The sequence below is a fragment of the Zingiber officinale genome, chromosome 2A, assembly GCF_018446385.1.
Source record: "Zingiber officinale cultivar Zhangliang chromosome 2A, Zo_v1.1, whole genome shotgun sequence".
NCBI lineage: Eukaryota > Viridiplantae > Streptophyta > Magnoliopsida > Zingiberales > Zingiberaceae > Zingiber > Zingiber officinale.
In genome coordinates this window covers 23,101,600-23,125,000 of record NC_055988.1, presented here as the reverse complement: position 1 = coordinate 23,125,000, position 23,401 = coordinate 23,101,600, and the positions used below count along the sequence as shown (strand labels likewise).

The 23,401-nt window shown below is 39.8% G+C and overlaps 2 non-coding genes and 2 pseudogenes across 2 annotated transcripts; all 4 read right to left on the bottom strand.

Moving 5' to 3' along the window:
• Nucleotides 1-3,147: 3,147 nt before the first annotated feature.
• LOC122044484 lies at nt 3,148-3,332 on the bottom strand (annotated as a pseudogene).
• Nucleotides 3,333-5,887: 2,555 nt separating this feature from the next.
• Nucleotides 5,888-5,960, bottom strand: TRNAA-AGC. The gene has a single exon. It is a non-coding gene; the product is annotated as a tRNA-Ala (tRNA).
• A 5,077-nt stretch (nt 5,961-11,037) lies between these two features.
• LOC122044737 lies at nt 11,038-11,234 on the bottom strand. The gene has a single exon (XR_006129751.1). It is a non-coding gene; the product is annotated as a U2 spliceosomal RNA (small nuclear RNA).
• Nucleotides 11,235-23,094: 11,860 nt separating this feature from the next.
• LOC122044474 lies at nt 23,095-23,258 on the bottom strand (annotated as a pseudogene).
• Between the last annotated feature and the right edge of the window lie 143 nt (nt 23,259-23,401).

Below are 23,401 nucleotides of genomic sequence, written 5' to 3'. Positions count from 1 at the left end.
CCTCCATATTGCAATGGTTGTGGCTGAGGTGCTTTGAATTTATTAGGACATTCCTTAGCCATGTGTCCTTCCTGACCACAGGAGTAACATCCAGTCTTACCCAAAAGACAGGCTCCTGGATGTGTTCTCCCACATTTGGGACAGGGAGAAAACTTGGTCTGCTTGTTTGCTGGTCCTCCCTTCTGGCTACCTCCTGTGTTCCACTGCTTCTTTTTACCTTTGCCTTTCCAGTTCTGTTTACTTGACTGTGATTTCTGGCTTCCTGCTGTCTTGTCCTCTGTCTTCACTGGCTTATGTTGCGCTCGTTGTGCCTTGATGTTGTTCAGGTAGTGTTCAACAATTAATGCTCTACTGATCAACTATTCACCAGTCTGGGGCCGATGAGCTCCACTGCTCACATTCAGTGCTATCTGGGGTCTCAGCATTCTGAGCATTAGCCTGACTCGTTCCTTCTCTGTACTTACTAGCTATGGGCAGAGACGAGCTAGTTTGTTGAACTTCTTATCTTCCTCCTCCACTGACAGGTCACCTTGTTTGAACTCTATAAACTCCTCGTAGTGCTTGTTGGTGATCTGCAGGTGGAAGAACTCTTCATAAAACTCTGACTGAAAATCAGCCCAGCTCATCTGATCAGCCGCCCTCTTGGTCTTTATCCTCTCCCACCACATACGAGCATCTCCAGACAGGCAGAAAGAGGCGCACTTGACCTTCTCGACTTTTGGCCAGTCAAGAAGCTCCATAGTGCTCTCCAATGTTTTAAACCAAGCCTAGGCATCCCAGGGCTCAGTCGCGCCTGTGAAGCTCTCTGGTTTTAGCTTTAGCCACTGTATAAGGTAAGCTTCTGGTCTCTGAGGTGCTGTGGCGGCTCCCAGGGCAGCTGGTGCAGTCTTAGTTACCACTGGATTCTCTGCAGTGACAGCTGGAGGAGGGGGAGGAACTGCTTGCTGGTTTGCCATCAGATTGGCAATCACTTGCTGCTGCTCTGTTACTTGTCTCTGGAGCTGAGCAACCACTTCAGAAAGATTGGGCTCAGTTGCTCTGGGAACTTCGCTCTCTTGAGCTTGGTCCTCAGCACGAACGGTACGGGGACGTCCTCTTCTTGCCATCTAGTTATGCAAGGAAAAAAGACTTGATTTTTTCTCTATCCTTTCTAACATACACATTTGTACTGGAATAAAGAAAACAACAAAAATTCTTATCTGACTTAAGCACTTATAAGAAATTACTTTATACTGCAATTAGTAATAAAGGAAAGCAATAAAGAAAGAAATTAAATACTTTCTTACTTGAAGACGACAGAGATGATGCTGATGTGTGTGTGTGATGTTGGAGAATGGAACACTGCTCTGATACCAACTGTAACAACCCACCCTTCTTACTACTACTCTCTAGGGACGACCGTTACCTAATTACTACTCTGACTGCTAGTGTCACTGACGCTATTATTAGCATCAGTTAGATTTATCATGGTCTAGAGGAATTCCTACCACAGGTGAGTAGTACTTACCCTTGATTGCTAGGACTTACAACCGAGAAGAGGAAGGGGGTCTAGGGTTCAGATGAGCTCAAATCTCGGCGCTTCTTCTGTGTTCGCGGGCTCTCTTCGACGGGAGGAACTCAGATCCGCAAGGTTCGCCGGAAGAAGCCTTCGCCGGCCGCCGGAGAGAAGCTCCAAAGTTGCTGCGTTTCCGCCCGAGACCAGCGACGCCGACGCACCCGAAGAGGAGAAGGAATAGAAATTAGGGCTTGGGAAGAAAATTAACCCTTTAAAACCTAGGTTTATTTCTGCCCTTTTCTATAACTTATATCTATTTCTCTCCATATTGGGTTAACAAAACCCGCGTAGCTCAACTGATCGGCTGCGTCCGGTTAGATCGGGTTTGACCCGAGGTCACGGGCTCAGCTGGTCGGCTGCGTCCGGTTAGATCGGGTTCGACCCGAGGTTACGGGTTCGAGCCTCACCTTCAACGGTTTTTGTCAGAATTTCTTTCTTTTTGTAAACATACTAAACGACCTCCAAAAATTACGTAAAAATACTCTAAAAATTTCTAAAAATCACTAGAATATTTTAAAAGCATTTCCAAATATTTTTATGGACTTTTAGAACTTGAAATAGGGAAAATTAGGTCGTTACACTACGAGGACTTATTGATCTTTTGGTTTTCTTCTTTATTAGACTATGTTTTGAACTTGTTATGTTTTGGATTGTTTTACTTACGGATGTTGTATGGATTCTTATCGTTGATGGACTTTGTTGTGGTTTGGATATGTTTTACTTCATGCCGGCCTGGACGGCAGAAGAGGTGAGTTTGTCGGATTTGAGCTTTATGAGTGTAGTGGAGTAGGGTTGATTTCGAGTTAGAGTATTATTCTTCCGTTTACTTGTTATATAAACTGCATGGGATGTCTATGTATTGTATTTTATTTCTGCTATTATTCCAGCCGCATGTGGCTGAGGTATGTGGATATGTAGAAAGTTTCAGATTGTCCGCCGTACAGGGGAGATGCTGCCGAAATTTCTTCGGACAGGGACTCCTCCGGGGCGTGACAGAGAGAGTGATGAGAGAGAAAATAATGAGAGAGAGTGATGAGAGAGAGTACAAAGAGAAAATGGTAGAGACTGTGTGATGAGAGAGAATAAGGAGAGAGATAGTGATGGAAGAGAATGAAGAGAGAGAAAGTGTGATTAGATAAAATATGGAGAGAGAGTATGGTAAGAGAGATTCAGGAGAGAGAACGAATGATGAGAGAAAAAGTATGATGAAAAAATGAGAGAATGAAGAGAGAGAAAATAATGAGAGAGAGTGTATGATGAGAGAGAAAATTGTAAAGAATGTGTGATGAGAGAGAATAAGAAGAGATAAAATATGTTGAAAGAAAAAAATATGATGATAGAATGAGGAGAGAGAAAGTATGATGAGTGAGAACAAGGAGAGAGAATGAAATGAAAGAAAAATTAAACAAATATACAAAGGATACTTTTGTCCAAAACTTAATTCTTATTCCCATTCCATCAAAACCTAAGGGAGGGGGTGGGTTTCAAAATCTAAGGGAGGGGGTGGGTTTCATCCAGGTTTGGAAATGAATCCATTCCCTTATTTCCAAACCTCTAAACCAAACACCACCTTAATATAAAAATTTAATTGAACTTAACACACGAACCCTGCAATAGTACAACACAAGGATAACACACGAAAGATCTAGTAGATGATCTCGCCCCAAAAACAAAAATTAATTTAATATCTTAATGAACCAATGGTCCACGTATTAGATATTAAACTGATAAGAACAAATAGTACACTTGATCTTAGCCAAAAGGCCGAGAAAGGTATGAATAAATAAGAGCCATAGCCTCTTCTTTTATAGCACTAGTTCCACTCCGTCAATCAAAAACAAACGATATGGGACTAAATTCTAAACCCTAAACTCTAAACTCCATCAAGTATAAAAGGTCATTACAAATTTTTTTTTGTTTGTAAGAAGAGGCGAGAGTACAACTCCACCTGGTCTAAATGGCCATTAGAGTTTTTTTTTTTAAGAAGAGGCGAGAGTACATCGCAAACCGTGATCTTTCTCACGTCTCCTTCTCCTTGACCGCGGAAAAGAAAGGAGAGTCTTGTTGCTTGAGATTTTGTTCTGGAGGTTGTTAAGGTTTGTTGCTTCGCCACTGCAGCTGCGTCGGCGAGCAGGACCTCTCCTCCGTCGCTCACCCTCTCTCTGCCTCGCTCCCTCGTAAGCTGATCGAATTCTCCGCCGAAGCCATCTGTGGGTTTGATCCCCCGATTCACTCGGCTCGTCACTAGTTGGCTTCAGATGCCGATCCTTCAAGCTGCGTCGCATGGTTCCTCTGTCGCAGTCGCTACTAGCGGCGTCAATGAGACCGCAACCCGGGATGCCCTTGATGGTATCCGTGTATTCGCGGCGGGGGCACTGGAGAGCCCTGTTCCTCAGCGATCTCTGGGACCAAAACGAAATATCAAATTGCTTCCTTTTTTTCCCTTCTCCCGTTCATACTAACTACTGATTTTCTAAATCTTTCTTCTCTAGATCTGATTACCACCTGCTCTTAGTTTGTTCAATTAGGCAATTGTTAGCTGTTCCGTTTCATTGTCCTAGCAGATTGATTGATACATGATCAACTACTTTTGTGTGGATTAGTGTGTTTTAGTGGTTGCACTCATGAGGCATTTTGGATGTTTTTGTTGGTGAGTTTATCTCTTCTCTTTTGATACCTGCAAACTCATCCAAATTTGATGCAGCAGGAGTTAAACTAATTGCAGTTGGTGTTGGGACTCCTGGCAAAGCTTGCGTGCTTGCTGAACGGGTAATGATTTAATTTCGCAATTAACTTTGATTGTAGTAATTTGTTGTTTTACAATAGTGTGTTTGTTCTATGGTTCACAAGAGAATGTATCTCCTGAAACATGGAGATTTCCGGTTTCCTTTGCTTATGATCATTGATCTCCTTCATGAGAAATTTACAAGGATCATTCGCTGCAAAACAAATCACGCGCCTAGAATTGATCCAAGCATCTCAATTTTTTTTTAAATTTATTCCTTTAAATTGTAAATCCTAAACACCCAAAATACATATATTATATACCCCATGGGTACTTAAAATTTTTTAATTTTATTTTTTTTAGCTTGAACACTATAATCCAACTCCTAAACCCTAAAGTTAAAATCTAATCGGCTTAACTCAGGAGCTAAAAGAAATAATTTTAAAAAATAAATCTAATACAAGATGGGCACCTATATATATATCGTTCGCGGTGGAACAGTCCACAACTCTGTTGTGGGGCTCATAGATTAGGATAGCTAAAATTGTCGACAGAATAACTTTTCCGATCCGTCGGTATATATTTACCGACGGAACTAGTTATTCCATCGGTAAATGTACCGACGGAACAGTAATTCCGTCGGAGTATAATTTTCTGACGAATTTTACACCGACACTTTATTTTCCGTCGGTAAATGCCTCTACCGACAGAACTACGACGGAATATTCCGTCGGTAATGCTGTTTTTTTTGTAGTGGAACAGTCCACAACTGTGTTGTCGAGCGCATAGAATTGATCCAGACACCCCAATTGAAATACATGTGTTATTTTATTTTATTTTTTTAAGCTCCGAGTTTAAACTAATTAGATTTTACCTTTAGTGTCTATATATGTTAAATTATAATGTTCAAATTAAACAAAATTAGATACTCACGGGTATAATATATATATATATATATATATATATATATATATATATAGGATATATTTTTTTAGCTCCGATTTATGGATTTTTTTAATTTTAAAAAATAAAAAAAATTGAGACGCCTTGATCAATTCCAGGTGCCTCTACCAATCAGGCACGGACGATCGCATAACATACTATACACACACGGATGCTAGCCTAGGCGACATTCGTGGGCAGCACATTGAATCAGCGAAATACGAATTTTTTTAGCTCCACTTATGTCAATAAGAGTTTGTCTTTTGAGTGTAGGATTTGGATTATAGTATTAAGCATAACATAAAATTAAATTTAAAAAACAAATTGGATACTCAAGAGATGTGCAGAGTAAGGTATGCAGAATATCTAAACTATATTTATAGTGTTTTGTTATCATGCACACCCATGTATACGCAAATCATGATCATTTAGGGTGTGTTTTGTTGGAGGTATTCTTGATAACCTTGGTTATCGATCCAAGATCATCAACGAAAACCTATTAAAAAACAATGTTCACTTTTTTAACCTAATCTCTAAAAAAAATTAATACTATTGTATGTTCATGAATTTCTCATAAACGAGTACCTAGAATAATAAAATTATATATAAAGAGTTTTATTACTTTCACATACAAAATAAAAAACATAAATTAATAAAATATTTTATGGAGATGCGGGGTATCGATCCCCGTACCTCTCGCATGCTAAGCGAGCGCTCTACCATCTGAGCTACATCCCCATTAATAGATTTTAATGTATATTCTCAAATATCATTACAAAATTAGTTCGTCTCGTAGATTGATGCATTTAGTGAACGACACCTCGGACTCTCACCGTTATGGCGATTCTTCGGTTCCAACGGCACCTCGTCGTATAACTCTTCCTCATCTCTGCCGCTGCCCTCGCGCTCCTCTGGGTTGCCTTCTCCTTTGCGATCCCTGCTTCCTCCGCGTCGTCGAGGGAAGCCGCCAAGGCGGTGGTGGAGAGCAAGTACTTGTATTGGGGCGACCGCATTGATTGCCCCGGAAAGCACTGCGACACCAAGAGTCCAGCCTCCGATGCACCCTCCAAGAAGCCCTCTTCCTCGGAAGGTCCCATCAATTTCTCTTCTGGTCTACTACCTTGCTTTAATATTCCATCACTATTGTGGATGATCTTCTTTGATTCGTTGAATTGGAATTAAGAACACTCCAAGTTTCTGGGATTATGAAGATTTGCCTTTGAGCATTTGATTTGGGTGTTAAAGTTCACTCCTTGCGTATAAAAAATTTGTAGGAAGAATTCTAGATGGAGGAATTAATTAATAGTTGTTTTGTACTGACATTATGCTTGTTTAAAAAATTTGCAGAGTATTTGTGATGCCTTCTAGAATGTGCATCAATCCAACACATAACAAGAAGGGGATCCTGCACCAAAGCGGAAATCCAAATACAGATGGAATGTACAATTACTCAACTCCTGTTACATTATTTGAAGTCAATAGAAACTAATTTACTTCATGATTGAATCTCAACTCATTTTTTGCAAACTCGTTGAATTTGGTGCCTTGTTGTTCCATGTATAGGGCATTCTTTTTTGTGATTATGTGAATTTAAAATGTTTGATGTTGATTAAAGATTTTAATCTCAATCAAATTCATTGAAACAAATCAAGACATTCAACCTCTTGAGTATAATGAAGTAATCCACACATGAAATTTTCTTTATTTCCCACGATGTCGCCATGGTTAAATGGTCTGATACTCTGCTAGGTGATCTTTGAATCTTCAAGCTCTAGTCTTGACCACGATGAACATCCAGGTTTATGGAGTGCAAGGATCGAACCAATCACAGCTCTGTTTTGCTACCACATGATTTTCTTCCTACGATGGCTGCCAAAAGACTAAGGAATGTAGCAGATAAGGTATTGGTTCTCCAAATTTGTTATTTGACTTGCAAAATAGCTAATAACTATCTCATAATACAAGTAAAATATCTTTCAAGAGAAATTCCCTTTTTGTTAGGGTTGTGATGTTTCTATGACACAACCCCTTCCAGAGAAATTCACTTTTTTCATGAGCTCTGATGTTTCTATGACATTCAAATGAATAATTGGTGTTGGACTCGTGTGACTCTTTCTTAGTTTCATTGCTCTACTTGCCACAAAAGTCTTGCAAACGTGTGACATGAGAACATTTGATGAATTTGTTCTTGTGGCAGACAAATGATGCATATTGAGATACCACTGGAGAATTTCTTCAACGCATATGGATAACTTTTCATTCTTATTATTGTCACGCCCCAGAGGAGTCCCTGTCCGAGAAAATTTCGGCAGCATCTCCCCTGTACGGTGGACAATCTGAAACTTTTCTACATCTCACAAATACCTCAGCCACAGGCGGCTGGAATAATAACAACAAAATAAAACATCACCATGCAGTTATATATAATCTATTCAGCCTCTGGCTATCACAACCACGCAGTTAAGATAATTAAACAGTAAAATAATACTCTGACTCGAAATCCACCCTACTCCACTACACTCGTAAAGCTCATATCCGACGAACTCACCTCTTCTGCCGTCCAGGCAGGCATGTAGTAGAATAAAAAACCAAATCCAAATCCATTGATATAATAAAATCTATACCATGTCCATAAGTAAATAAATCCAGAACATAACAAGTTCAAACAGTCTAGAACAGAAAAGGGAACCAAACGAAAAACCAATCACATCCTCGAGGTCTGCAGGGATCAGCAACTGGAACTCTCTCCTGACAGCATCAACCTGAAAATATCAACAATGGAGGCGGGGTGAGTCCAACACTCAGCAGGTACAATTGATATGAAAAGTAAAGAAACAACACCTAGCACTAATCATGCGTACAGTCTCCTGATAAGAAAGATAAAAATGCATCTGAAGTAAACAGGAGAATACTAACCAGGTCCCGAGTATAAGGTCAAACAGTCCGAGTGGTATAGAAATCGTATGCATGTCAAATATAGGTATCCAAACAATATGCGGCATATAAATGCAAGCACAAACACAAGCAATAAATGCATCATGCATATGATGCCAATGATGCGTCTTCACCCCCGATGCGGTCGATCATCTCACACACAATAGTGAGGCCGAGTGGGTAGGCTGTGACAACCGTGCACTCTGTCGTCACTACTCCCGATGAGTGACCGAGTGGACGGATGTTGGGATACACCTATCCTCCTACCCCAAATCATAAATGGGGGCGCAATGCTCAACTCCCGGTACACGATGACGGGAGGAATCCTGCCGGATAACACGTTGTGTCACACTACCCATGAGCGGACCAACGGTGCCTAACGAGTCCTAACGCAACACACTGCGAATCGACCACTAACCCATGAGTGGTGGTGTGTGCGAATCCATATGGCGATGTGCTCAACAATAATGGAGCAGATTATCGACATGCAATCATGCAAATGATGCATGGCAATAACCATATAAACATCGACCTAATCCATATATATAGAAAAGTGCACCCTAGGTCAACGAATCATATCGAATCAAAGGTACACAGAAGGTATAAAAACCTAGGTCTTGAACATGGTGAAGCATGGTATATCACTACCCCTATAAGCATGTATAAACAGGTAAAGTATACATGAGATGCAAAACCAATCAATCAATAAAGCATATACCAAGATTTGGGTAGTGATTAACCGAAACAGATAAGAAACACAATTAATGCAACATGTTAATTTCATTACTAAGCATATCAAAGACAAAAAAAGTCAAAAGTACCCGCCTCCAATCGGAAAGGTTCAAATCTGACTCCGAGATACTCGTCTCGCGTCAAAGTCCTGTGTCAAACAATAAATCTTTTTATTTAGCTACATTTCACATAAATAGCTAAATACAACCTCTAACCCTAAAATTTGGGTAAAACCCTAATCAAAAATATAACTCAAGCTAACTAGGGTTAGTTTTATTTAACCTTAACCCTCAAATCCTTGCTATAATATTCCTATCAAATTAACTTACTTTTAGGGTACAAATCTTAGATTTGTCAGTATCAATACAATAAAAAATGTATGATTTGAGCGAACCAATTCAAGACGCGATAAGGCATGCTAGAATTAGTTCAATCTTTGATATGGTGGGCAAAAATGGACTCATTGCTTGTACTCAACCTATCGAGATCATCTAATGGCAAAGATCTATTTGTTAGAGGAACTCGTCATTAACTTGTTAACTTCTTGTAATATATACAAAGAACATCTCTATCTCCAACATGGTAGTTAAATTCTAAGAGATTATTAGCTTTTTGGTTTTATGACATGTATACGAATTGCAAATATAAGTTTGTAACATTAAAAAATAATGGAAATTCTAAATTTATATGGCTTAAGTTAATTGTAAAAAAAAACTTGCACTCAATAAATTAAAACTATTGTAAAGGTAAATGAATGATTCAAAAACCATAAAGATGCATTCTAAAAAAATCGAAAAATTATGAGGGATAACAATATTTTTTTTCTATTACAATAAGAAAAAAAATCAAAATGATAGAAATTTCTCATACTCATAAGTTTAACTGATCAAATGAGATCTAGAAATAACATCATAATTTTATCTTTTTTAAAATTCAAATACAATTTCCACTATCTATATATTCGATAACAAAAATAAATTAAACATTTATGAGAAAATTTAGTGTTTAACTCGATAATCATTTATTTATATTTATTCGATATGAATTAAATAAATAAGCTTGATTAATTCATTAAAAAATAAATAAATTTCTTAAAAACAAAGATTTTAAATTATTCAAAAATTATATTCACAAACAAAACTTGTAAACTATATTTATTAACAAACTTGTTATTAAAACTGTAATATTAAACTCATTAATCAAATAAATAAACTTTAAAATATAAAAATTTTAATCAATCAATTTCAAATTAAAAATGTAATAATATCTAAATATATATAGATTTTGTTTGGCCTGGCATGATATATATTTTGTGTTTATATAAATTTTATAATAGCATACACATTGGGCTGGTAGCTGAGTTGTGTGGGTATATAGTAGAACTAGGAACAAAATTTCATTAAATTTTCTTAATAATTTATAATTAGGGATGTCAAAAATAAATCTGATCCGTAAATCCAAGTCAATCCGAAAAATATCCAACTTGAATTACAAATTTTCATATTCAGATCTGAGGATTTTTAAGTTGTACTAGGATTGGATCGGAGTCCAGATTGACTAGGATTGGCCTAAATTTAGGATTTAATAAATCTTTTTAAAATTAAATCAAATTTTATTTTTAAAAATATGAATATCAATATTAAAGCTAGTATAATAATGATAAATTATTGAGATAAAAATAAAAAATTATAATAAAAATAACAAGCAAAAAATTATTTTTAATTAAGTTATTCAAGTTGGTTTTAAAGATTTCGAATTGTATTCAGATTGGGGTTAGGTTCGAATTAATTTTTTTTATAAAATCTTTGCTTCAAGCCGAATTAATTGGTATTTGTGATTTATCTTTTCTTGGGCAGAGTAAAATCATTTTTTCTTACCAAATTAGAAAAAAACACTAATTAAGTTATTTCGATTAAATTGAATAACTTAATAAAATTTAAAATTTTAATTAAATTATTTCAAAATTTCATCTAAGAAAACATCAATTTATTCAATTCTAATTTTAAAATTTCTTATTCATTAAATTCAATTATTTTTATGTGTTTTGTATTTATTTTTAAATATATAAAATTTTAAGATTAAATTTCATGGATTGTAATTAATAATTTAAAAATAAACTTAATTTAGTATAAAAATTTAATTTAACCTGGTCGGGTGCGCCGAACCCCTATAATAGTGCAACATAGGAATGACAGCCGAAGGATCCAATAGCAAGCTACTGTAACGATCCCTCCCCAAAGAAAAATTAATTTAATATCATAGTGAACCAATGGTGCACGTATCAGATATTAAACTGATAAGAACAGATACTACACTTGATCTTAGCCAAAAGGCCGAGAAAGGTATGAATGAGAAAGTGTCATAGCCTCTTCTTTTATAGCACTAGTTCCACTCCGTTAATCAAAAACAAATGATATGGGACTAAATTCTAAACCCTAAACTCTAAACTCCATCTATTATAAAAGGTCATTACAGATTTTTTTTTTGTTTGTAAATAGAGGCAAGAGTACAACTCCACCTGGTCTAAATGGCCATTAGAGTTTTTTTTAAGAAGAGGTGAGAGTACATTGCAAATCGTGATCTTTCTCACATCTCCTTCTCCTTGGCCACAGAAAAGAAAGGAGAGTCTTGTTGCTTGCGATTTTATTCTGGAGGCAGTTAAGGTTTGTTGCTTCGTCGCTGCAGCTACGTCAACAAGCAGGACATCTCCTCCGTCGATCACCCTCTGTCCGCCTCGTTCCCTCATCAAGTGATCAAATTCTTCGGCGAAGCTGTTTGTGGGTTTGATCCGCCGATTCGCTCGGCTTGTCACTAGTCAGTTTCAGATGTCGATCCTATAGGAAATGGGAGCGTTGGAACATGTCCACGTTCCCCACTACTCTTAATGGAAAAGTCCATTATATCCTTAGGTTATTTTCCTTAATAAGGACTGCATCCAAGGATCATGGGGAACGATTCACGGTGTAGAGAAAGAGACAACAAGAGAGTAAGGAGAACATTTGAGACGGTGGGATTTGGTTCGTGGAATTATGGAGAGCTTGCCTGTAACGACCCAACTCCTAAGTACTAAGCTGTGAGCCGGAACGCTACATTAACTACTGAAGCTACTGTGCTGTACTGTGCGGAAATTGGGTAAAACAAAATTTCACTAACTGACTCTATTAAACTGACAACTGGTACACCCATGCTGTTATAAGGAAGGGTTCAAGACCCTTTCCGGTTGAGGTATATGTGCTGAGGAGGATACTTGACCTCCCATCTGAGCTAGAACTCAAAACTAACTTCCCAGCTAGCTGCTGTTCGATCCACGGATCGATCAAACTTGCCGCGATTCCGTGCCCTGCTGGATCGGTCGACAAGACCGATGTCTGGATCGGTCTACAGACCGATCCAGGCACCTGGAGACGCTAGGATGCCTTCTGTTCGATACTGGATCGGTCGGCAGACCGATCCAGGGAGATACAGTAGGCTACTGTATCCATCTGGATCGGTCGGCTGACCGATCGGGACCAATCGATCCACCGATCGATTGGGGTGTCTGATTTCAAACTGAATCTCTGATTTCCAACACCGATTCGTGCCAAAAATCACATACACAAGCTCTAGATACATGAAAAACACTCTAGCATGTAAATACTAACGTTCTAAACATGATAAACTAAACAAGACATAGTTTACTAAGCTATAATACCTAGTAACAAGACTAAGTCATAAAACTAGACATGTTAAGTACTAAAACTGAAATAAAAGCGTATAGATCCCAAGGATCTTTATTCCAGACCCCTTGCACACACACATTATCGTAGCATCGCCCTCCAGCCTCCGCTAGTCCACTTTTCTTTTACCGGTATCTGCAGTATAAGAAAAGTAGCATCTGTAAGCTAAGAAGCTTAGTAAGAAACCATCTACCTCACAAAAACATGCAACGATGCGATTATGTTTTTAAAACATGCGGTTTGAAAACTGAACTGAGCATGGCAACATGGCATTGCATACAAACATGTACTAAACTGATCATGGCATACAAACAAGCTGAGCATAACATACTGTATCTGAAACTAAGCATGAATACTGAACTGGTCATGCATATACATCTAACTGGTCATGAACTCAAATCATGAAACTTAACTGAGGTAATTAACCAGAACTGAAACTAAGTTAGTGTTTCCATCACTGATTACATATTTGGAAAACTATATATAATAATAGATGAAAATACTAAACATGCTTCTGGCAGCTGTACTTACTGTGCGCGCATTCCTACGAGACCCGGGATTGCAAGTTCCGATCCAGGTTACTAGGTTATCTGAACCTAGGGACGTCTGAGTCCAGCCCATGGATATCTGATCCAAGTACAGTGCCAACTGAATAAAAGTAAAATACTAGAATCTGTATTTTACTTTCTTGCTGTTCTAGGTTATCTGAACCTAGAGCTAGGTTATCTGAACCTAGAGGCTACTGTGGGAGCCCACCCAATGGATATCTGATCCATTTAGCTGTAATAACTGATAATAAGCTGAATAAAATGTTTCTAATATATTTTTCATGCTGTTAGGACGCCTACTGATGCATCCTTCTGAACTGGGCATTCTACCGGATGCTTGGTGTGCACTAAAAGCACACCCTAAGACTGAAAACTGTAGAACTACTGAACTAATGCCAAAACTAACAAGCGAGAGCAATTATATTGCAGGTGAGGGTTTCTTACTTCGATCGCAAGGTTTTCTTACGATTCTATCCGCTAGGTTTTCCGGAAAAACTGCTCCGTTCGACGAACCGCTTACGTCCTCACGTTCCTCTCGCGGAGAAGAACCGACTTCGTGTTGGTGTTGTCGCCGGAAAGTGAACACACGATCCTAGGGAAGGAACCCTAGGTCTCCTTTGCTTTGTTTGCTGCGCCGAGAGAAGGAAACGGGAGAGGGAGAGAAAGGCTTCGGTGAGGAGAGAAAATGCCGAACCAAAAAAAAATAAACCAATCCCACTTAAGTTTTCTATTTATATCAAATAGTTATTTCTCCCAAATCAAATATAAATATATTTGATTTCCTATCCTTTCAGCACGACCCTGCTGGGTTCACTTGGTTTCCGGAACACATAATAAGTCGTAGGCTCCGATGGTTCCCGGATTCGATTCTCGCGTAAACCATTTTGCGACTTATTTGTTTTTTTTTTTTACTACTTCCGGCACTCCAACAATTATGTAAAAATATCCTAATAATCTAGAAAAATCATAGGATATTTCTAAAATAAATTCGGGAATTTTTCGGGCTTTACAATCTCCCATACCTTATAAAAAGTTCGTCCCCGAACTTAAAACAATTCTGGGTACTTCTGTCTCATGCTGGCCTCTGTCTCCCAAGTCGCCTCTGCTGCTGTGTGATTTTTCCAGCTGACTTTGACTAATGGTACTTCCTTGTTCCGTAATTTCTTTACTGCTCGGTCTATTATCTGAATAGGCCGACTGTCATAGCTGAGATCATCACGGACCTGTACCAACTGAGGCTCAATCACCTGGGTGGCGTCGGGAATATGCTTCTTCAGCATGGAGACATGAAATACGTTGTGGACAGCCGACATCTCCTGAGGTAGCTCTAGCTCATATGCTACCTTGCCCACTCTCTTCGTGATAAGGTATGGTCCCACATATCTGGGAGCTAACTTGCCCTTCTTCCCAAAACACATGACTCCTTCATGGGAGCTACTCGAGGCTGTATCCCAGTGAAAACTCTAGGGGTGCGTGGTGTATCAACATAGCTCTTGGCTGTCTTTGTCTCTATCCTCTGGCGAATCTGCTGTGGTATCTGCTACTGTCTGAAGCTCTAGTTCCTTCTGTTCACCACTCTCATACCAGCAGATTGGTGATCTGCACCTCCGCCCATAGAGTGCCTCATAAGGTGCCATGCCGATAGTGGCTCGATAGCTGTTGTTGTATGCAAATTGCTAGACTCGGATATTTGCACCAACTTCCTTGAAATCTAGAGTACAAGCCGGGCATATCTTGAGTACTGTTTACTCGCTCCGTCGACCATCTGTCGAGGATGGAGGGTGCTAAATTTTAACTGGTGCCCATGGTATTGTACACTTCAGTGTGATGTAAATCTGTCTCGATATAATGGTTCGTGAGACTCTATGCACTGACAATCTCCTTGAGATACAACCAGCTATCGCTCCATGGAATAGGATATTCGATAGCTAAGAAGTTGGTGATTTAGTCACACTGTCGACTATTACCGGATGGCATCAAAACCATTCGTGGTTCGGTAATCCCACTATGAAGTCCATAGAGATATCCTCCACTTCCATTCCGGAATCTGGATCGGCTGCAGACTTCTCTGATGTTCCGCCTTAACCCTCTGACGGGTTAGACAGATGCTGACGTGTCTGGCGATATCTCGCTTCATCCAAGGCCACCAAAATCGTTTCTTTTGATCCCGATACATTTTGGAAGGATGCATCGCATAGGGAGTCCTGTGAGCCTCGTCTAGAATCTGTTTTCGTAGTTCCTCCTTATCCGAAACACAAAGCCACACTACCCCATGGCGGACACTCTAAACTCTCCACTTTCGATTACGCTAACCCTTGCTTGATTTTCCGGATTTCAGGATCTGCTCCTGAGCTGTCTGGATATCATCAAGTAAGGTAGATGCTAAGGACATAGTGGAAAGTTGCCCGACTATAAGCTCGAGACTAAAAGCTATAATCTCCTTCCTTAGGTGTGGTGACATAGTTGCTAAAGATAATAAGGTAGCACTGGACTTCTGCTGAGTGCGTCTGCTACCTTATTAGCTTTCCCGGATGGTAGAGGATATCTATGTCATAATCCTTGACCACTCTAACCATCTCGTTTGTCAGATATTCAGATCCTTCGAGTAAAGAAATACATCGGACTTTGATGATCTGTATACACTCTGCGATCTCCGTACAAATAATGTCTCCAAATCTTGAGAGCGAACACTGCTGCAAGCTCAAGGTTGTGAGTAGGATAGTTCCTCTCATAATCCTTGAGTTGTGAGGCATGGCGATCACCTTGCCCATCGATCTGCCTAATCCCAATTTAGGGTCACTATAGATGTCGGTATGCATGTTTTCTCGTATAGCTAAAATAGGAACCGGTCAATCTCCGCTTTAGTTATTTTGCATTCTCACGATCCTCATCCCTTGAAATTTCTTGTTCTTCTGGTGAGAGCATCGTGGGAGGCTATCTGGAGAAGTCCTCTCAATTTCTGTGTGTGCTAATCTGAAGCTTCGATTTCACTGGCGTTCTGGGTCTCTTCCGGATTACTTACGCTTCTATCTTTGGGATCTACCATAACACCATCCTTGGAGATGATGTGACCTAGAAAGGCTACTGGTCTAGCCAAAATTCACATTTCGTGAATTTGGCGTATAGCTGGTTCTGTTGAAGGCACTGTCTTCAAATGCTCGCATGGTCCTCTGAGTGTCGAATAGATAAGAATGTCATCGATGAACACGATGACAAACTTGTCTAAGTATTCCCTGAATACTGCTCATGAGGTCCATGAAAGTAGTTGGAGCATTTGTCACGAAGGCATGACTACGAACTCATAATGTCCGTATCTCGTCTTAGCTGTTTTAGGTATATCACCTTTCTTGACTCTAACCCGGTGATATCCTGATCTGAGGTCAATTTTAGAGAACATGTGGCTCCTTTAGCTAGTCAAACGGTCATCTATCACGGGAAAAGGGTACACGCTTTTAATTGTGACTGGTTCAAGGCACGGTAGTCTATGCATAGGCGCATGCTTCCATCCTTCTTCTTCACGAACAACGGTGCTCCCCAGGGTGAGTGACTAGGGCGTATGAAACCCTTGTCAAGAAGCTCCTGTAATTGCTCCCGAAGTTCCTTCAGTTCATGGAGCCATGCGATGCAGTGCCTTGGAAATTGGATTTGTGCCGGGAATGAGCTCTATCTCAAATTCAATCTCCATGCGGTGCTAAGCACGGTAGCTCTTGGTAGTCACAAAGCGACTCGAACCTCGATAGCTGTTGGTTCTTGTCTGGTGGTGTTGACTACATTGCTAAAATCCATGCATCCACGAATCCAATAGGGTGCTTTCAATCTTGAGAGAAACTTCCGGCTTTTCTCTTTGATTTTCCTATGTACTCAAACTGTACTTCAGCTTGGAATATGACCTTCCATTTACGGCACTCTATAGAAGCGCCGTTGATCAGAAAATCCATTCCAAAGATGACATCGTAGTCGGACATTTCTAGCACTATCGGATCACCAAAAGTTCTTTATGCGCTATAATGACCGGCAGCTCCCGAGCCGTGCGTAGATGCCATAATGTCTCCCGAGGGTAGTGTTGTCAAACCGACTATTGAGTAACTCGAGGTGTTGCTAATTTCTCGGCAAATGCCCGGATACATAAGAGTGGGTTGCCCAGTATCGAATAAGACAACAGTTTGCATTATCTGTAAAATCGATCGACTGTGACAAGCCGAGGCATTTGCTACGTTCTCTGCGGTCGGTGAGAAAATCACGGCATTCGTGATAGGTGTGGGGCTTCAATCTGCCGATCATGGACCATCTAAGGCGACATACATCAGGTGTAGCTGGCCTGAGCTCCATCTTGTATCGGGTGAGGCCGAGGAAGATTCTTGTTCGAACCTTTGCTTAGCCATGTGCCTTCCCATCACATTCAAAACAACCTCGCGTGCCCTTGCGGCAAACTCCGGATGATGTTTCCCACAAGTAGCACACTTGGAATGTCTGGAATGTTTTCCAGGTGGCCCTCCTTTTGGGTCACCGCTTGCCTTGCGTTTCCTTTCGATTGGAGCTATGTCACTAAGTACCTGAGCCGGCTTGTCCCTTGGGCTCTGTGGAAACCTGCTTCTGCTGGGTGATCTTGTCCTGATAGTGTTCGGTGATCGAGCACTACTCACTAGCTCCTCTGTGGTTTGTGGCCTATGAACGCCGCCACCACATTCATTGCGACCTCTGGTCCGAGCATCTTCAGCATCAATCGTACTCGTTCCTTCTCTGAGCTGACTAGTTACGGACACAGACGGGCCAACCTATTGAATTTCTTCACGGCTTCCTGAACTGATAGGTTGCCCTGACGAAATTCTGTAAACTCGTCATAGTGTCGGTTCGTGACTTGCATGTGAAAGAATTCCTCGAAGAATTCTTTCTCGAGTTGGCCCATGTCATCGGTTTCTTGGCCGCCGCTTTAATCCGCTCCACCACATGTGCGTCTCTGTATAAGCGGAGGCACACTTCACATTAGTGCTCGGCGGTCTAGAAGCTTCATCGTGCTTTCCGATGATTTAAACCATGCCAGCATCCCATGGTTATTGGTGCTCGAGAAGTTCTCGGGCTTAATTCTCTGCCACCTGGATAAGGTAAGCTTTCTCTTAGCCCGCTCTTGGGCCACTGGATGCATCTTGGTGGTGGTACAACCTCTGTGATTCTTGAGTCGTGAGGTTCGATCTTGGAGTGATTGGGGAGTAGTCCGCTAGTTAGCCTTTAAGGAGGCTATCTCCTCTGCTGACTAGCTGCTGCATGGTGAGCCACTAGTCTTCTGGGTAGGGAGAGCTGCCTGCCTCATCTTGGGGCTCACCACTGATGCTTTCTTAGCTGGACGTCCTCGTACCATTTTCTAAATAGCAGAGAACACATATATATAACTAGGCTATCATGTTATAGTTAACTACTGGTAACATGTTAAATATTATCACTGTAAAGATGAATTAATTAACTACCAACATGAGAGCAAACATGAAAGCACATATAACTGATATGAAAGCTGAAAACAAAACTGAGTGAGAGATGTTCTTACTTGGAAGCTGTAGGCACAATGCTGATGTGTGTGTAGGAAGTAAGGAACTTACTCTGATACCACTCTGTAACGACCCAACTCCTGGGTACTAAGCTGTGAGCCGGATCGCTACATTAACTACTGATGCTACTGTGCGGAAACTGGGTAAAATAAAATTTCACTAACTGACTCTATTAAACTGACAACTGGTACACCCATGCTGTTATAAGGACGGGTTCAAGACCCTTTCGGGGTGATGTACATGTGCTAAGGAGGATACTTGACCTCTCATCTGAGCTAGGAACTCAGAACTAACTTCCCAGCTAGCTACTGATCGATCCACGGATCGATAAACTTGCTACGATTCTGTGCCTTGCTGGATCGGTCTGCGGACCGATCCAGCAGAGGCTGGATCGGTCGGCAAGACCGATCCAGGTGTGTCTGGATCAGTCTGCAGACCGATCCAGGCACCTGGAGACGCTGGGATGCTTCTGTTCGGTGCTGGATCGGTCGGACGACCGATCCAGGGGGATACAGTAGGCTACTGTATCCATCTGGATCGGTCGGCTGACCGATCCAGGAAAACGAATGGCACTGGATCGGTCTGCTGACCGATCCAGGTTCTGATAGTCTGAACGGAATCAGAATTTCTGATTTCCAGCACTGATTCGTGCCAAAAATCACATACACAAGCTCTAGATACATGAAAAACACTCTAGCATGTAAATACTAACGTTCTAAACATGATAAACTAAACAAGACATAGTTTACTAAGCTATAATACCTAGTAACAAGACTAAGTCATAAAACTAGACATGTTAAGTACTAAAACTGAAATAAAAGCGTATAGATCCCAAGGATCTTTATTCCAGACCCCTTGCACACACACATCATCGTAGCATCGCCCTCCAGCCTCCGCTAGTCCACTTTTCTTTTACCGGTATCTGCAGTATAAGAAAAGTAGCATCTGTAAGCTAAGAAGCTTAGTAAGAAACCATCTACCTCACAAAAACATGCAACGATGCGATTATGTTTTTAAAACATGCGGTTTGAAAACTGAACTGAGCATGGCAACATGGCATGGCATACAAACATGTACTAAACTGATCATGGCATACAAACAAGCTGAGCATAGCATACTGTATCTGAAACTAAGCATGAATACTGAACTGGTCATGCATATACATCTAACTGGTCATGAACTCAAATCATGAAACTTAATCGAGGTAATTAACAGTAACTGAAACTAAGTTAGTGTTTCCATCACTGATTACATATTTGGAAAACTATATATAATAATAGATGAAAATACTAAACATGCTGCTGGGCCCTGGCAACTGTACCTACTGTGCGCGCATTCCTACGAGACCCGGGATTGCAAGTTCCGAATCCAGCAGGATTACTAGGTTATCTGAACCTAGGGACGACTGTGCGAGTCCAGCCCATGGATATCTGATCCAAGTATGATGCCAACTGAATAAAAGTAAAATACTGTTTTATTTTACTTTGCTGTTCTAGGTTATCTGAACCTAGAGCTAGGTTATCTGAACCTAGAGGCTACTGTGGGAGCCCACCGAATGGATATCTGATCCATTTAGCTGTAATAACTGATAATAAGCTGAATAAAATGTTTCTAATACATTTTTCATGCTGTTAGGCGCCTCTTGGTGCATCCTACGAACTGGGCATTCTAGGATGCTTGGTGTGCACTAGCACACCTAAGACCTAGAACTACAACTAATGCCAAAACTAACAAGCGAGAGCAATTATACTGCAGGTGAGGGGTTTCTTACTTCGATCGCAAGGTTTTCTTACGATTCTATCCGCTAGGTTTTCCGGAAAAACTGCTCCGTTCGACGAACCGCTTACGTCCTCGCGTTCCTCTCGCGGAGAAGAATCGACTTCGTGTTGGTGTTGTCGCCGGAAAGTGAACACACGATCCTAGGGAAGGAACCCTAGGTCTCCTTTGCTTTGTTTGCTGCGCCAAGAGAAGGAAACGGGAGAGGGAGAGAAAGGCTTCGGTGAGGAGAGAAAATGTCGAACCAAAAAAAAAAAAAAACCAATCCCACTTAAGTTTTCTATTTATATCAAATAGTTATTTCTCCCAAATCAAATATAAATATATTTGATTTCCTATCCTTTCAGCACGGCCCTGCTGGGTTCACTTGGTTTCCGGAACACATAATAAGTCGTAGGCTCCGATGGTTCCCGGGTTCGATTCCCGCATAAACCATTTTGCGACTTATTTGTTTTTTTTTTTACTACTTCCGGTACTCCAACAATTATGTAAAAATATCCTAATAATCTAGAAAAATCATAGGATATTTCTAAAATAAATTCGGGAATTTTTCGGGCTTTACATTGCCAATCCTATGATTGCTCTTCCGACAGCTAGTCCAATCGTCGCTGATTGTAGATCTGTGGGAGATCGTTGTAATTAGTGTTTACCATTTTAATTCATTTTGATTCATGCATTTAGAGTATCAACAATGGTATCAGAGCACATAGTTAGATATAAATGCATGACAAATCTCCTGTTTAAAATTGCTACCCCTTCCTTTTGCTCTTGTTTGCTGCCGCTCCGATCGATTTTGTTTCCTGTTGCCAACACATGGAAAGATAGCGTCCATGTTGCAAACTTCCCCAATTGTCAACGTCGTAGGCCTTGAGGGACACCCACGGAGTTTGCCTCTGATTTGGGCGGTGGTTGTGCTCATGGCCGCCACTCGCAGAGGCCTTGCGTCGTTAGCATCGGAGGGCTATCGCCAAAGACTTCCCCTGGTTTCTGGGCACTAACATTTTTTTTGCATGTTTTAGTGTGTGCGAGATCAAAGGAAAACTTTTTCTCATAGTAAAAAGTCTTATTCCAATCAATAACCAAGTCACCATTGCCAGCATGCCCTCTTTTCAATTTTCAGACATGATCAATCATACTGTCACATATTTTGAGGAGGAAGTCTCAATTCATGCATCTTACTCTTGAGGTTTTGGTGGTTCTCATTTGATATGTTGGGTTCATCCTATTGAACTCGTTTTGTTTCTTTTATATATACTTGCAATAGCCTGGAGGGATGAGATGTGGAAAGTCAATCTTACTTTGGCCTTTGTGCTTCCTTCTCCATTGCAAAATATATTAAAGAACTTTGTTGCCTAGTTTCCCAACTCTGTTGCTTCCTGGTATGAAAGCGCCTTAACATGTTAGTCAATCTAACCCGCAAGCTAATCACCCCTCAAGTTATTCTCCTATAGTTCGAGCCCTCCGTAGACCGTAGGGTTAGGGTTTTCCCATGGTCTTTCATTTGGCTTGTTCTTTCAGTGATCTATTTATCAATTTGACTGAACGAGCCTATTTATCCAAAGCATTGGTCTGGAGTTAGTTCATGATCATCGAGATGGTAACAACATTGTGCTCTCGGTACACATCCCAAGCGTGCCCTATCATTCTACCCTCGTTGCATATCCCAAGTGTGCCGGATAGGGCCGTAAATGAACCAATCGTTCAAAAATAAGTTTGGTGCTCAATTTAATATGGAATTATTTATGTTCGTTCAATACAACACAATTTTAATTAATTGGACATGCTTCAAAAACTTATGAATAAATTTGAACAAGTATATTGGTGCATAATGATCATCAATAACTTTTTTATAAACATGTTAAATAAATAAAATAAAATAAAATAATTAAATTTAATAAATAATTATATAAGTTTCAAACAATAAATAAGTTTGTTCTTGTGTGATAGTACAACGGTAGGGCACTTTTATAGTTTCCCAAATATTTAAGGATCGAGTTTAAATCTCGGTGAATTAACGGATGAATTTTCTCTAATGGACAATTGATCTAAGAACACTGGATTGATGGACCGGTGGAAAATGTTTATGGCTGGATTGACCATCCCAGGATTAGGCAGTGAAAGTTGAATTCTTGATACCAATTCAATTGAGAACTTGATAACATTTAAACAAACCAACCTCAACCCTAACCTGAATTAAACTCTACCCCACGATGTAGCCAAATTGGTATTCGGATGATACAGGTGTTTTACCTGTTTTATTCCCTACAGATTTATTAAATGTCCTCCCTATTATAGAAAGTTGTTTGGTACGTGATTTATCTTTCTTGGGCGGAGTAAAATCATTTTTTCTTACCAAATTTAAAAAAAAAACCACTAATTAAGTTATTTCGATTAAATTGAATAACCTAATAAAATTTTAATTAAATTATTTCAAAATTTCATCTAAGAAAACATCAATTTATTCAATTCTAATTTTAAAATTTCTTATTCATTAAATGAAAAAAAATAATTTAATCAATAAAAAAATTCAATTATTTTTATGTCTTTTGTATTTATTTTTAAATATATAAAATTTTAAGATTTAATTTCTTGCACTATAATTAATAATTTAAAAAAAAAAACTTAACAGGGATGACACGCGAAGGATCCAATAGCAAGCTACTGTAATGATCCCTCCCCAAAATAAAAATTAATTTAATATCCTAGTGAACCAATGGTCCATGTATTAGATATTAAACTGATAAGAACAGATACTACATTTGATCTTAGCCAAAAGGCCGAGAAAGGTATGAATGAGAAAGTGCCATATCCTCTTCTTTTATAGCACTAGTTCCACTCCGTCAATCAAAAACAAACGATATGGGACTAAATTCTAAACCCTAGTCTCTAAACTCCACCTAGTATAAAAGGTCATTACAGTTTTTTTTGTTTGT